Source organism: Phyllobates terribilis, unplaced genomic scaffold (genome assembly GCF_046119375.1).
Source record: "Phyllobates terribilis strain yellow unplaced genomic scaffold, ASM4611937v1 Scaffold_12__6_contigs__length_324123572, whole genome shotgun sequence".
NCBI classification, from domain to species: Eukaryota; Metazoa; Chordata; class Amphibia; order Anura; family Dendrobatidae; genus Phyllobates; species Phyllobates terribilis.
Genome location: NW_027362772.1, coordinates 30524955 through 30542026, shown reverse-complemented (window position 1 = coordinate 30542026; position 17072 = coordinate 30524955). Strand labels below are relative to the sequence as shown.

Below are 17072 nucleotides of genomic sequence, written 5' to 3'. Positions count from 1 at the left end.
CTGCCCAACTAATCCACCTGTCCCCCCGCTATTCCCCGGCCTCTCCTCTCTGTCAATCACTTCACTGGCTCCCCATTGCCAAGAGACTCCAGTTCAAAACCCTAACCCTGGCATACAAAACCATCCACAACCTGTCTCCCCCATACATCTGTGATGTAGTCTCCCGGTACTTGCCTGCACACAACCTCTGATCCTCACAAGATCTCCTTCTCTACTTCCCTCTTATCTCCTCTTCCCACAATCGCATACAAGATTTCTCCCATGCATCCGCCCTACTCTGGAACTCTCTACCCCAACACATCAGGCTCTCGCCTACCAGGGAAACCTTCAAAAGAAACCTGAAGACCCACCTCTTCTGACAAACCTACAACCTGCAGTAACCACCGCTCCACCATATCACTGCACGACGAGCTCTACCCTCAACTACTGTATCCTCACCCATCCCTTGTAGATTGAGTCCTCGCGGACAGTGTCCTCTCTCCTCCTGTACTAGTCTCTGACTCGTTTCGTTAAGATTATTGTAAGTTTTTTTTTCTATGTATACCCCCTTTTTCAAATGTAAAGAGCAATGGAATAAATGGCGCTATAATAATAAATAATTATAAATATTATTATTATTACTAATACAAGACATTAATAAAGGGAGGACTGGAAAGACACAAAGTGCAAAAATAGGGTCTTATCTGAGTAACCATGTTGAGAGAATAGCTTAACATTGCTCACCTGGTCTGGTTATGTGCACACATCCACTGATAACGCTTAGGCAGCTGCAGACCCATGAGGGGATGAAAATGAAGGTAATGGAGAAACACATGGGTTAATTCTGCGCTGCCGTGTAGAAGGGATGATTGATGCCAATCCGAATATAAGTGGTTTATTAGTCAATGCATTGTGAAGTGTACAAACTTCTTCCTCAGGACAACCACATTCTGATACAAGAATTAGGCATTCTTTGTCCCAACATCTTCTCTCAGGAGTAAGCTGAGCAACTCTCTATGAAAATTAGTTGGTCAATGGAATACGCTGAAAATGACTAGTGCTTGTAATGTTTATCAAATACAAGTGCTTCTCTCTAAATTAGAATATCATCAAAAAGTTCATTTATTTCAGTTCTTCACTACAAAAAGTGAAACTCACATTATATAGAGTCATTACACACAGAGTGATCTATTTCAAGTGTTTATTTCTGTTAATGTTGATGATTATGGCTTACAGCCAATGAAAACACAAAAGTCATTATCTCAGTAAATTAGAATACTTTATACCAACAGCTTGAAAAATGTTTTTAAAATCTGAAATGTTGGCCTACTGAAATGCATGTTCAGTAAATGCCCTCAATACTGCATCAATGCCACAATGTGACTTGGAGGCGATCAGCCTGTGGCACTGCTGAGGTGTTATGGAAGCCCAGGTGGCTTTGATAGCAGAAATCAACTCAAATGCATTGTTGGGTCTGATGTCTCTCATCTTCCTCTTGACAATACCCCATAGATTCTCTGTGGGGTAAAGGTCAGGCAAGTTTGCTGGCCAATCAAGCACAGTGATACTGTTGTTTGTAAACCAGGTATTGTTACTTTTGGCAGTGTGGACTGGTACCAAGTCCTGCTGGAGAATGACATTTCCATCTACAAAAAGCTTGTCGGCAGAGAAAAGCATGAAGTGCTCTAAAATTTCCTGGTAGATGTCTACGCTGACTTTGGTCTTGATAAAACACAGTGGACCTACACCAGCAGATGACATGGCTCCCCAAACCATCACTGATTGTGGAAACTTCACACTAGACCTCAAGCAGCTTGGATTGTGGCCTCTCCACTCTTCCTCCAGACTCTGGGACCTTGATTTCCAAATGAAATGCAAAATTTACTTTAATCTGAAAATAACCCCCTGGACCACTGAGCATCAGTCCAGGTCTTTTTCTCCTTGCCCAGGTAAGATGCTTCTGGCGTTGTCTATTGGTCATGAGTGGCTCGACACAAGGAATGTGACACTTGTAGCCCATGTCCTGGATACGTCTGTGTGTGGTGGCTCTTGAAGCAATGACTCCAGAAGCAGTCCACTCCTTGTGAATCTCCCCCAAATTTTTGATTAGCCTTTTCTTACCAATCCTTTCAAGGGTGCGGTTATACCGGTTGCTTGTGCACCTTTTTCTACTACACTTTTTCCTTCCACTCAACTTTCCATTAATATGCTTGGATACAGCACTCTGTGAACAGCCAGCTTCTTTAGCAATGACCTTTTGTGACTTACCCTCCTTGTGGAGTGTGTCAATGACTGCCTTCTAATAAAGTAATATATCACTGCACTTCCTATACGTGGTGCTCAAGCAAGGTCCAACGCCAGTAGCAACGTTTTGGTCATATAGACCTTCATCAGTACACTCTACAATAATAGAATAAAAAAAACAATATATACCGTATATATATATATATATATATATATATATATATACGAAAATTACATTTCAGTCATGCATATTGAAATGCTCAAATATGCATGACTGAAATGTAATTTTCGTATATATTTTTATTTTGCTTTCTTTTGATTCTATTATTGTAGAGTATACTGATGAAGGTCAATATGACAGAAACATTGCTGTTTAAACACTCTTGATTCACTGGCTTATTAAATCTTTGAAAATTTACCTTGAGTGCCGAGTTTTACATCATATAAATGACTGCCTTCTGGACATCTGTCAAGTCAGCAGTCTTCATCATGATTGTGGAGCCTACTGAAACAGACTAAGGGACCTTTAAAAACTCTTAGGAAGCCTTTGCAGGTGTTTTTGTTAACTATTCTAATTTACTGAGATAATGACTTTTGATTTAATTGGCTGTAAGCCGTAATCATCAACATTAACAGAAATAAACACTTGAAAGAGATCACTCTGTTTGTAATGACTCTATATAATATATGAGCTTCACTTTTTGTATCGAAGAACTGAAATAAATTAACTTTTTGATGATATTCTAATTTAGTGAAAAGCACTTGCATATATGGGCATCTTAAGTCTTTCAATTCCATTTTGGTAAGTGCTTGTTAAATTGTTCAAAGGAGCCACCCAAAATCGACAATCTGAGATGGATGTCTGCAAAGAAAGTGATTCATGTCAAACCCTGACCAGAGATAAGGACTGACATCGAAAAGGCACTCAAGAGTTTGTATTTGCAACCATGAACATGTCCGAATTGCCCTCACCACTATTATGGTTTGAGTTTAGTATCTGTAAAAAGAAGAAACCAAATGGAAACAGAGTATATGAGGTTTCTGGAAAAAAAAAAAATTGGAAAAAAGCTCCTTCACATCACAACCTGCTACAGTTTACTTTATGATCTGAAGCCAAGAAGTATTTTTCTTTTACTTTTGATAAACATTTATTTCTTCTGAAATCATGCAAGTCCTTGAACTCCATCATTCCCTGCAACTCCATGGATTTTTATCAGAACTCTGAACAAATATTGCAATCCAGAGGTTAACCCTTTAGTCCGTTTTAACATTCTGTTTACATAATATAAGCCAGATTTATATAACCAATTCTATTATTGCCAAGTAACAGAGAGTGGAAGGGTGTAAGCTGTAACTTTTGTTTCTTAAGGAAGGGGGATCAATTTCTGAGAAATTATGAAACCTCACCCCCTAAAAAAGAAATATATTAGATTCTTCAGCCAAAGTTTCCATTTCACAATTGGACGTGTTTTCAAGAGCAGAACGATGAGTTCCCTGATTGAAATTTTGAGCCTCCTTTTGGCTTTTGCAGCAACAAGTAAGTTTTCTGAAAAACACATGCAGTGTTTATGTTTTAATTTTTGTTCAGTTTAGAATTGTAACAACAGTAATAATAGTATTCATAGTAGTAATAATAATAATAATAATAATAATAATAATAATAGTAGTAGTAATAATAATAGTAATAATAATAGTGATATTAGTAATAATAATATTAATAGTAGTAATAATAGTATTTATAGTAATAATAATAATAATAATAGTAGTAATAGTAGTAATAATAATAGTATTCATAGTAGTAATCGTAATAATAATAATAATAGTAATAATATAATTAGTAATAATAGCTGTAACATTAGTAATAATAATATTAATAGTAATAATAGTAATAATAATAGAATTAGTAATAATAGTACTAATAACAGTAATAGAAAAATAAGTATTCATAATATTAATAACAATAGTAAGATTAATAGCAGTAATAATAGTAGTAATGATAGTAATTAGAGATGAGCAAGCACTAAAATGCTCGGGTGCTCGAAGCTCGGGTCGAGCACATTGGAATACTTGGCTGCTCGACCCGAGCAATGAGTCCAAATAAGTCTATGGAAAAATCGAGCATTTTTCTGGCGGTCCCCCCCGGCGGTCCCCCCCAGAAGGTAAAAAATTGCCCAAATCGATGGGAACAGTGCTCAATGAACCATGTCAGACGGGCAGGCAGAATATATAGGCAGACAGGCAGGCAGGGTATATAGGAGGGTGCATGAAAAACATAGCAGGGCACTTGGAACACACTAGTGCCCTCCAATTTTCACGCACCCGCCTCTTTAAAAAAGCCGGCAATTCAGCAGCCGCATACAGTTATAACATCCAATGGATGCACCATTTCTGGGGCGGCTGAGGGCTGGTGTTTCTAGCCTGGGAGGGGGCCAATATTCATGGCACCCTTCCTGGGCTATTAATATCAGCCCCCAGTTGCCTGCCTAGCCTTTGCTAGCTATTAAAATAGGGGGACCCCACGTCATTTTTTTTGGGATCCCCCATTTTAATAGCTAGTAAAGGCTAAGTATTCAGCTGGGGGCTGATTTTAGTAGCCTGGGACGCTCCATGGGTATTACCCCCTTCCCAGGCTTCAAACATCTGCCCCAGCCATCTGCTTAACCTCCGCTAGAGACTAAAATTACGGGGGATCCCACACCAATTTTTTTTTAATAAATCCTTTATTTTAACACTAAATGACAAGTACATTAAGCAACACTGTCACTGTACTTCTTATATATGTGACTGACATGTTTCTATCTATCTAATCTATGTGTGATGCTCTATTCTTTCTGTTCTAAATTGTCAGGTATCGGTGTATGCTGCTGATGAATTGCCGGCTTTTCATGTTTCTCTGAGCACTGTTCCCATCAATTTGGGCTATCACTGTAATGCCACAACCAACATGGCTGCGGCATTACAATGAATGGCAGGCAATCCCTTCATGTTGAGTGGCACTCTAAATAGCGCCAAACATGCAGGGAGGGGACCCGAGCTCCCGCCCGAGCATCGCACAGTACTGAGATGCTCGGGCGAGTAATGAGCAGTGGCGAGCATGCGCTCTCATCACTAATAGTAATGATAATTTACTTATTTATTTATTTTACTCACTTATATAGCACCAATAATTCCATAGCGCTTTATAGACATTATGTGCTCTGTCCCAATTGGGGCTCACAATCTACATTCCCTATTAGTGTGTCTTTGGAGTGTGGGAGGAAACCGGAGAACCAGAAGGAAACCCATGCAAACACGGGGAGAACATACAAAACTCCTTGCAGATGGTGTCCTTGGTGAGATTTGAACCCAGGACCCCATTGCTGCAAGACTGCAGTAATAATAGTAATTTTAACCCCTTTAAAGCCCATGACTAATATGCGTCTGTGCCCTGGGACTTAAGAGCCTGACCCGTATTAGTACGTCATCCCGATCGCGCGCGCGCGCACACAGGCTATTCCCACACCGCTCCCAGCACATTAACCCCTGCAATGCTGCGATCAAAGTCGATCTCAGCATTGCGATGGCTAAGGGGAGGTGATCGCAATACTCACCTCCGTTCCTGGCCTCCAGTGCTGTCTGCCGCGGCTTCCCGGGTGTTGCCATGACGACCCGATGTTGTCATGACAACATCCGGGTCACCAGACAGCAGGAAGATTGTTTGGTCATGCGCAGTGCATGACCAAACAATCGTCTCACTGTGCAGCACTGACTGCCTGCATAGCACAGGGATGGTGCTCCATCCCTATGCTATGCAGGTGATTAGAATAAAAAAAGTGAAAGTCCTAGAGTGGGACAGAGTAAAAAAGTGTAAAAACTGTCAGAAAGTGGAAAAAAAAAAAAATAATAATAATCCACCTAAAATAAAAATATAATGTACCCATCAATAAATATTATTATGAACAAAAAACAAAAAAAACAATAAAAGTACATATATTTGGTAACGCCGCGTCCGGAACGACCTGACCTATAAAACTGTCCCACTAGTTAACCCCTTCAGTGAACACGGTAAAAAAAAAAAAAAGAAAAACTAAGCAAAAAACAATGCTTTATCATCATACCGCCAAACAAAAAATGGAATAACACACGATCAAAAAGACAACTATAAATAATAATGGTACCGCTGAAAACGCCATCTTGTCCCGCAAAAAGCAAGCCACCATACAGCTCCATCATCCAAAAAATCAAAAAGTTATAGCTCTCAGAATAAAGCAATGCAAAAAAATAATTTTTTCTATAAAATAGCTTTTTTTGTATAAAAGCGCCAAAACATAGAAAAATTATATAAATGTGGTACCGCTATAAACATACTGACCCAAAGAATAAAGCTACCTTATCAATTTACCACACGCAGAGTAGAATAAAAAAATGTAAAAAAAAAACAATTCCTGAATTGTTGTTTTTTGTTTATTCTGCCTCCCAAAAGCTGGAATAGAAAGCGATCAAAAATGTCACGTGCCTGAAAATGGCACCAATAAAAACGTCAACTTCTCCCGCAAAAAAACAAGCCATCGCATGACTCTGTCGGCCAAAATATGGAAAAATTATAGCTCTCAGAATATGGCGATGCAAAAACTAGATTTTAAAAAATATATGTGTCCTTTAGTGTGTAACAGCTGTCAATCATAAAAACCCGATATGATTCTGGTATCTCTGTAGTCGCACCGACCGAAGAATAAGGTAATCTTAATCACTTATACCGCACTTGGAATGGCGTAAAAAATAAATGCTATGGCTGGGGTTGGGGTTAGGGTTGTGCTAATGTTAGGGTTGGGTTCAGGGTTGGGGTTAGGGCTGTTTTTTTTCAAAAGTAAAAAAAAAAAAAAAAAAATGACGATATGGCAACTAGTGTTGAATGCAAGTGCTCACTACTTAAGTTTGCATCGGGTGCTCAGGTATGCATTGAGTATCGCGGGTGCTCGAGTCTCCACCCCGTATGCTTCGCGGCCAAAAAAACCTTGTGGGGATTGCCTGCCATGCACGAGCGATCCCCGCATGTTTTTTTTGGGGTGTCAAATAACCATGAAACACGCGGGCGGGGACTCGAGCATTTCACTTGAGCACCCGTGATACATGGTGCATACCTGAGTACCCGATGCAAACTCAAGTAGCGAGCACTTGCGCTCAAGACTAATGACAACTTATTCAATATGATGACCTAATGTTATCAAATTCTGTGTCATACCTCTGGGTTCAAAATGTTCACTATACCCCTTGATAAAATCCTTGAGGGTTGTAGTTTCCAAAATGGGGTCACTTGTGGGGGGTTTCCACTATTTAGGCACATCAGGCGCTCTTCAAACGCGACATGGCGTCCACTCTCGATTCCAGCCAATTTTGCGTTCAAAATGTCACACAGTGCTCCTTCCCTTCTGATCTCTGCCGTGCACCCAAACACTGTATTTTCCCCACATATGGGGTATTGGCGTACTCAGGAAAAATTGCACAAAAGTTTTTGGGGTCCATTTTCTCCTCTTACCCTTGTGAAAATAAAGACATTGGGGCTAAAACATCATTGTTGTGTAAAAAGTGTGATTTTTTTATTTTCACGGCTCCATGTTATAAACTTCTGTAAAGGACTTGGGGGTTCAAGGTGCTCACCACACATCTGGATAAGTTCCCTGAGGGGTCTAGTTTCCAAAATGGTGTCACTTGTTTAGGCACATCAGGGGCACATCCGCTAATTATTCAAGCAAATTTTACAATCAAAAAGTCAAATGGCGCTCCTTCCCTTCCGAACCCTGCCGCATGCCCAAACAGTGGTTTTCCCCCACATATGGGGTATCTGCTAACTCAGGAGAAATTGTTCAACAAACTGCATGGTGCAATTTCTCATGTTACCCTTATGAAAATGCAAAAGTGGGGGCTGAAAAACATTTTTGTGGGAAAAAATGTGAAAATTTTATTTTTACCGCCTAATGTTATAAACTTCTGTGAAGCACCTGGGGGTTCAAGGTGCTCACCACACATCTAGGTAAGTTCCCTGAGGGGTTTAGTTTCCAAAATGGTGTCAATTGTGGGGAGTTTCCACTGTTTAGGCACATCAGGGGCTCCCCAATTGCAACATGGCGTCAGCTAATTATTCAATCAAATTTTACAATCAAAAAGTCAAATGGCGCTCCTTCCCTTTTGAACCCTGCCGTGCACTCAAACAGTGGTTTTCCCCACATATGGGGTATCTGCTTACTCAGGAGAAATTGAACAATAAATTTGGTGGTCCATTTTTTCCTGTTACCCCTGCAAAAATAAAAAAATTGGGTCTAAAGTAACGTTTTTGTGAAAAAAGTTAAATGTTAATTTTTTTCTTCCACATTCCAAAAATTCCTGTGAAGCACTTGAAGGGTTAATAAAGTTATTGAATGTGGTTTTGAGCACCTTGAGGGGTGCAGTTTTTAGAATGGTGTCACTTTTGGGCATTTTCTGTCATAAAGACCCCTAAAAGTGACTTTAAATATGATGTGGTCTCTAAAGAAATGGTTTTGTAAATTTTGTTGGAAAAATGAGAAATCGCTGGTCAACTTTTAACCCTTATAGCTCCCCAATAAAAAAAAAATTTGGTTCCAAAATTGTGCTGATGTAAAGTAGACATGTGGGAAATGTTATTTATTAACTATTTTTTGTGACATATCTTTCTGATTTAAGGGCATAAAAATTCAAATTTTGAAAATTTCAAAATTTTAAAAATTTTCGCCAAATTTCCATTTTTTTCACAAATAAATGCAAGAGATATCGAAGAAATTTTACCACAATCATGAAGTACAATGTGTCACGAAAAAACATACTCAGAAACAGGGGGATCTGTGGAAGCGTTCCAGAGTAATTACCTCATAAAGTGACAGTGGTCAGAATTGTAAAAATTGGCCTGGTCATTAACGTGCAAACCACCTTGGGTTGTAAAGGGGTTAATATTAGTAAGAATAATAGTAATAATAGTAGTAGTAACAATAATAATAATAATAATAATAATAATAATAATAATAATAATATTAACAATATTAGGAATAGTAATAATGATAGTAATATTAGTAGAAATAATAGTAATAATAGTAGTAATAGTAAAATTTATAGTAGTAATAGTAATAATAATAATAGTAGTAATAATATTAGTAATAAAAATATTAGTACTAACAAAAAGTGATAGTAATAATTTTATATTATTATTAATATTATTATATAATTTTGCTTCACCCAGTATGTACCCAAGACAAGTTGTGTTAATATTCAGCTGTAAACATTTATCTTATTTGCCTCTGATCTCAGTGACATTGCAGAGAAGTTGAATGTGTTGGCACAGAGTGTAGTGAGTGATTAATGTGCTGTCTGTGTGACTTCTCTTTAGGTAGCTCTCTCTCATGTACGCAGTGCACTGCTGCATCCTCCTCATGCTCCGGCAGCAGTATGACTTGTCCATCAGGCTTTGTGTGTGGATCTGCATATACGGAAACGAGACTCGTAAGTTACATGACAAACTGTAATCTTTTGTGCCTTGAAAGGATCCTCTTATTAGCAATTAAAATGCAATAATTGTATGAAGTTTACGGCCCCATCTTCCATGGGGTTAACAGTTTAGAGTGCAACATGTGTTTATGTGGCATATTTATGGGATGTAGGCAACCATAGCATGTGCCTCAGGTGCTGAGTGTCTATGGGGGCACTTTATTTTCCAGTGCAATTGGATACAGAGCTAAGATTGTAAGCTAGTGATGAGTGAGCATGTTCTGCTAACTCTTTCGGCGAGCATGCTCGGGTGCTTGCCGAGTATATTCGGCGTGCTCGGGTGTTTTGTTCGAGTCACTCCGTGTGCATGATTTGCGACTGTTTGACAGCTTTAATAAATGTGAAGAATGACTAAGAAACAGGCATTCCTCACATGTATTAAAGCTTTCAAACAGTCACAAATCATGTGCACGGAGTGACTCAAACATAACACCCGAGCACGCCGAAGATACACGGAAAACAACCGAGCATGCTTGTAAATTTCGAGTAACGAGCATGCTTGCTCATCACTATTGTAAACGAAAGCTTTGCCCAGATGAAAATAAGACTTGCTATAATGCTTTATTCACACATCAGTATTTTTGATCAATATTACATCAGTATTTGTAAGCCACAACCAGGAGTGTCTCCACAACACAAAACAGGTGTCAATGTTGCAATAAGCCATGTTCACACATTCACTATTTGGTCAGTATTTTACATCAGTATTTGTAAGCCAAAACCAGGAGTGGGTGAAAAATACAGAAGTGGTGAAGTGTTTCTATTATATTTTTCGTCTGATTCTTTCACTCCTGATTTTGTCTTACAAATACTGATGTAAAATACTGACCAAATACTAAATGTGTGAATGTGACTGTAACGCTGGCATCCCTGCATGGTTTCTCTCCCTCCTCCCAGCAGGGATGAAAACATGCTCACTGCCACTGCCGCTCTGTGGCTTCTCCTGCTCCGGCTTCCTCTGCGGCTTCCTGTGTCCAGGGCTCGAGCACATCACGAAAGCTCCCCAGCAACGCGCTTAGGGTGCACCCGTGCACACTCCCCAATTCTTACATGGGTAGCGCATGCACTCCAGAAATACCCCCAGCCTATAGCTGGGAGGCATTAGGTATTTAAGGCACCCTCCCCTGTAGGGAGGTGCCTGAGCAACTTCATTGCCTAGTGTGTCCTTAGCCTACTAATCTGTTGTTGGGTACCTGTGTTTTCATCCTGTGACACCATACCAGAATCTGTCTTGTATTCTTGCACCCGTCCAGCGATCATCCTGCACCTGAGTCTATCCCATGCTCCAGAACTCATCCTGATAACCAGACCCTGAACCCATACAGTTTGTACCCGAACCTGATATCGAACCAGTCTTTTTAGAACCTGCACCAGAAATCGGTCCATCTGAACAACATTAGTGTCCATACTACTGGTATACAGACCCTGTCCTGCCTGACTCTCCAAGTCTGTATCTACATCCCTGACCCTTGGGGTCAGCTGCTGCAGTACTGTGGACTGCCCTGGAGTGGTACCTGGTGGCTACCTGCAGCTCAAGCCTAACTTCACCATTAGAGGCTCTAGTGAAGACTGGGTAGCCGCTTAGTTACACCCTTCAAGGTTAAGCCCAGTTCTTGGTGCAGTGGGTCCACACCTACTAGAGTGACAGTGACCTAACTGTGTGTACACTGATACATTGTGGCAAAGTATCAGGACAGGAGAAATATTTCTGCTAAGGGTTAAGGGCTCATTCACACATCAGTACTTTGATCAATACTTCATCAGTATTTACACATCAGTAATTGTATGCCAATACCAGGAGTGTCTCCTAAATACAGAACAGGTGTCAATCTTTCAATTATATTTTTTTCTTTGCAAGGTCCACTCCTGGTTTAGGCATACAAATACTGGTACAAAATACTGATGTGTAAATGAGCAATAGCATAAAAGGATAATCTACACTGATACACATTCATGATTTGTTTTCTGCCACTGGTTTTGAAGAAAAGCAGCAGTATTCATTTCTAGTGTTGAGCCACCCCCGTAGTGTTCGAGTTCGGTTCGGTTCGTCGAACACCCGTGTGTTCGTCGAACTGTTCGTCGAACACCTTCGAACACCGTTAAAACCAATGGCAGGCAAACAAAAACACATAGAAACACATAGAAAACACCTTCAAAGGTGTCCAAAAGCTGACAAACTGCTCAGAAGACACAACTAACACATGGAAAAGTGACAAGTACATATAGTCATGCGAAAAGAAAAGAGGTGGAGGAGTAAAAGGAGGGGGAGACACAGATATAGGCATGTCATGCCCTTCTAAAATCCAAAAAGTGAGAAGCCGACACGTTCAGTCCGCTCCTGCCCGTGCCACCTCCGTGTCGCCGGGTTTGTGCCAGAGCCGCGGTGAACCCTGACGGCCAGCCCCCCTCTCCCAATACTGGTGCCTGTCCGCTGGTGGGTCGAGCGAGCCCCCCTGTGGTGGAGGCAGCTCTAAGCTTTTTAATTTAAATTGTCTCTCTAATTTGAATGAATACACTTTAAATCCATTTACAAGGATCTATTGGAGGGCAAGTCTCATGCCAGCAGCCGCGTAATTCCAGCTCCAGTAGCGTCCACTAAAGCTGCTGCAGTTAAAAAGCTTTTATAAGGATCGAGCTCGGCTGTCCACCGCAAGGCATCCTACTGCCAGTCCCAGCCCCTATGCCTTGGGGTGCCTCCTGATGCTCTTCACTGAGTATCCCGTGGTCCTGAAGCATTTCCTTTGAAAAAATTAAGTGTCCAAACTACAGGTGGTGTAGCTTGCTTAACAGCCGGGATAATCCGCTGACTAGCAGACACTGCTACTAGGCACAAAGTATTTCCTGGGCTAGATGCAGTTAAAAATTTGTAATTTAATACTCTCGTTGGATGTTGAGAAAGCATTCCATAGAGTCTCCTGGCACGCCATATATGATTCTCTTAAAAAGCTTGGGGTAGGGGTCTAGGGGACCCTTTTATGGCCAAAATCACGGCCCTGTATCACAATACGTCACCTAGGCTGAAGATAAATGGAACTGTAGCACCCTGAGGGCTCGGTTGCTACAGAGGTATTGCACCTCACCCAGAGGTGTGATATCTCACTCTCAGGTAAGGATGGAGTGTGGATCAGGACCCGACACCTGCATGCATTACACCACATTGCCGTGGGGCAGGGCGACCAATATGCCTCTGAGATGGGCACGACAGTCCCTGTCCCTGGCTGGAGTGGGGGGAGGGAACACTGAGGAAGGGGAACCCTGTAGTGCAGGAGCAGGGAGGAAGCAGTTCCTGGGTGCATTGAGAAGGGAGTATAAAAGGTGGGCACCATCTTAGTTCAGTGCAGAGAAGTCTGAGCAGAAGTGGCAGGGAGCAGGGGCTCTGCATGAGCTCTGCTCCGGAGGCGGGCCTAGTAACAGAGGCTTAGGCCTGGAAGAGGGAGAAGGAAGGAAGAGGAGCGGAGAAGGCTCCAGGAACGAGGAATGAAGGGATCCCAGGGGTGCGGACGGGCGAGTCGCCACTGCACGCCCGAATCCACCTGCGTGGAGGGGTCAGGCCAAAGGGGGAGACCGGTCCCCGAAACCAGTGGAGGCAGAAAACGACCCTCAGCAAGAAACCGGAGGCTGTGACATTTTATGTGGTGCAGCCCCTCGCTACACCCGCTAGGAAGGCACCACATAGGGTCAGGGAAACTGGCGCCAAGTTTACCAAGAGGAGGCCCGAGGCAGCCGGACAGAAGGGTTGGTAAGAAAGGCCAGACAAAGGACACACAAAGGGGGTCCTGTGAAGCGCTCCAAAGTTATCTGGGAGTTGTCTGAGCCCCTCACCTGGTGAGCACAGTACGACGTGGGCAGCCGTTACCTTCAGACGTGGTCTGGATAATAAGAACTGTGAGTAAAGGCCATGAACTGCATCACTGACTGCGTGTCGTTACTGCTGCTGCCCTGCATCATCACCCCCATCCTCCGCATACACTGCCCTGAGGCTATACTCCTCCCGTGGGGAGTTATGCTACGCTCTGCTGCACCCACAACACCAGCCTCAGCGGTCTGCCCTGGAGCGGCGGTTCACTCTGACCGCAATCCACGGGTGGCGTAGTCGGACATTTAAACATCAAAACCACATAAATAGTTCCGCCACTGGTTTGACCACCCTGAGCCACGGAACCGGGTCGCCGCCACGAAGACTACAACCACCAGCATCCACCAAAAAGGGTTCGGTTCCTGGTGTCCCAAGGCCCAGGGGGTGCATCAGAACATTTTCATCACCTTTCACAATCACCAATGGGACAAGGCAGGGATGTCCTCTGTCCCCTCTCTTATACATCCTAGTGACGGAGCACCTGCTCTCATCAATTCACCATAACCCCAATATTAGGTGGATTGAGGTGGGAGGCACCAAGTACAAGTGCTCTCTATTTGCTGATGATGTCCTAGTATATATCAATCAATCACATATATCCATCCATGCTGTTATGGCTGAAATAGATCACTTTGTTACATGGTCAAATTTTAAAATCAATGCAGCGAAGTCTGAGGCCCTCGATGTCTCCCTCCCCAAATCCATATAGGATTCCATCCAGTCCAACTTTCCCTTTGCCTGGCCCTCACAGGGTATCAAATACTTAGGAATTCCTATTCATAGAGACCTCTCCCATCTATGTTATCTTAATTTTGGGCCCTTTATTGAACAACTCCATACAGACAACGGTTGGCAAGTTAGAACTGTTAGATTCACTAAGTGAACCACTGGTGTTTTGTGGAAAAGCACATGTACACTGTGTTCCAAATTATTATGCAAAAAGTGTTTAGGAGTGATAAGGGAAGAATTTGTTTGTTTGTCAGTTAAACTCATTGATGGTGATGTGTGTCAGGGCTCTTTATATCACTGTAAGCATTTGCAGACACCTGTGCTAATTAGTTTGGCAGGTGTGTCCAATGAAAGGCAAGACTACTTAAGAAGGCTGTCTCACATTAGTAAGCAGCCTACATTTTCTGCCAAAATGGGAAAGAAAAAGGATGTGTCGGCTGCTGAGAAGCAACAAATTGTGGAGTGTTTAGGTCAAGGCATGACTACAATCAACATTGTGCGATGATCAGGATGAAGTGTCTTTTCAATCAAGAGGTATGTAGCTGATTCACAGTACACACGTGTGCGTGCTGATAAGGGCAAATTGAGGACTCTTTCCTACAGGCAATTACGTCAGGTTAAAAGAGCAGCGGCAAAAAAGCCTCGTCATAACAGCAGACAAGTTTTTGAAGCTGCTGGTGCCTCCAACGTCCCCCGAACAACAAGATGCAGGGTCCTTCAGAGGTTTTCAGCTGTACATACGCCATCCTGTCGACCTCCTCTATCCACTGCACACAAGCAGAAACGGCTCCAGTGGGCTAAACATTACATGAAGACTGATTTCAAAACTGTTTTGTTCACGGATGAGTGCCGTGCAGCGCTCGATGGTCCAGATGGATGGAGTAGAGGATGGCTGGTTGATGGACACCCCACGCAAACACGGCTACAGCGCCAACAAGGAGGAGGTGGAGTAATGTTTTGGGCTGGAATCATGGGGAGAGAGATTGTCGGCCCCTTTAGGATCCCTGAAGGCGCTAAAGATGAACTCCATAATGTATGTGGATTTTCTCAAACAGCACTTCCTGCCATGGTTCAAGAAGAAGAACCGTGTATTTCATAGCAAGATCATTTTTTTGCATGATAATGCACCATCTCATGCTGCACATAAAACATCTGCATCTCTGGCTGATATGGGCATAAAAGGGGACAAACTTATGGTGTGACCCCCATGCTCCCCTGAACTCTACCCCATTCAGAACCTCTGGAGCATCATCAAAAGGAGTTTCTATGATGGCGGGAGGCAATTCACATCTAAGCAACAGCTCTGGGAGGGTATTCTGTCCTCATGCAAAACAATTGAAGCAGAAACCATCCAAAACCTGACAAATTCAATGGACGAGAGAGTTCAGAAGCTCCTTTCGAACAAGGGGTCCTATGTGAAAATGTAACATCACCTAGAATAAAGTTTTGAGTTGAAAACGGTTTGATTTCAGTTTCTAATAACCTGCTAATGCTTATAATTTCAAAAATGACAATTTTTTGGTTCTTTATTAAAATGAAAAGGTTGATCGAAAAGTTTGGGGGATCTAAGAGTGTGGCAACCCAGTAGTCATGATTACTTCGAATTCTGACATTATGAGGGTCATGTTGCAGGTAATGCAGCAAGAAGGCACTTATGTGTCTTGCGCATCTCGGAGCCCCAAAATTATTTTCCGGGCTAGATGCAGCTAAAAATTATTATTAATTTTAAATCAGGTGGAGCTTAGTATACATGGCCTAATAGAATCAGTGCTGCACACTGCTACAAAGCCCAAATTATTTTCCAGCCAAGATACAGATAAACATGATTAGTAATTTTAAATCTGGTGGAGCTTATTATAGATGGCCTAATAGAATCAGTGCTGCACACTGCTACAAAGCCCAAATTATTTTCCAGCCAAGATACAGATAAACATGATTAGTAATTTTAAATCTGGTGGAGCTTATTATAGATGGCCTAATAGAATCAGTGCTGCACACTGCTACAAAGCCCAAATTATTTTCCAGCCAAGATACAGATAAACATGATTAGTAATTTGAAAGCTTAAAACGATTGGTAGGGTGATTTTAACCAATCATCAAGCTTTTACTCTTCCCAGGATGACACAGGGGTAGAAAAGTCGTTTCGGATCCATGATTTGTTCATCTTTAGGAACGTGAGTCTGTCTACATTATCAGTGGAGAGCCGCGTGCGCTTATCTGTCAGCACACCACCAGCAGCGCTGAACACACGTTCAGACAGAACGCTGGCTGCGGGGCATGACAAGATCTCCAAGGCGTAAGTGGCTAGCTCCGGCCATTTATCCAGATTGGAAGCCCAAAAAGAGCAAGGGTCCAGTGACACAGTCATCGCTTCAATGTTTACTTGGAGATACTCCTGTACCATCGTCTCTAGGCGTTGACTATGTGTCAGACTTCTTGTCTCCTGTGGCCTTGCAAAGGATGGGCTAAAAAAGTGGTGAAATGATTCCGCAAAATTGATGTTACCAGCAGATACTGTTGTTCTGTTATGGTTTGAGTGCTGAACACTTGACGGTCCCACGGTTGGCAAGTTGGAACTGTGAGATTAACTACATGCACCACTGGTGTTTTGTGTAAAAGCACATGTAAGATTCTGCAACAGTCTCTGCTGATACTCCTGCATGCGTGCATCCCTTTCTATGGCAGGAATAATTTCGGCAAATTTACTTTTGTACCGGGGATCTAACAGTGT

At 42.1% G+C, this 17072-nt stretch overlaps 1 pseudogene; it reads left to right on the top strand.

Annotated features, from left to right (window-relative positions):
- Window positions 1–3541: 3541 nt before the first annotated feature.
- Window positions 3542–17072, top strand: part of LOC141171983 (phospholipase A2 inhibitor and Ly6/PLAUR domain-containing protein-like) — a 48715-nt pseudogene continuing 35184 nt past the window's right edge.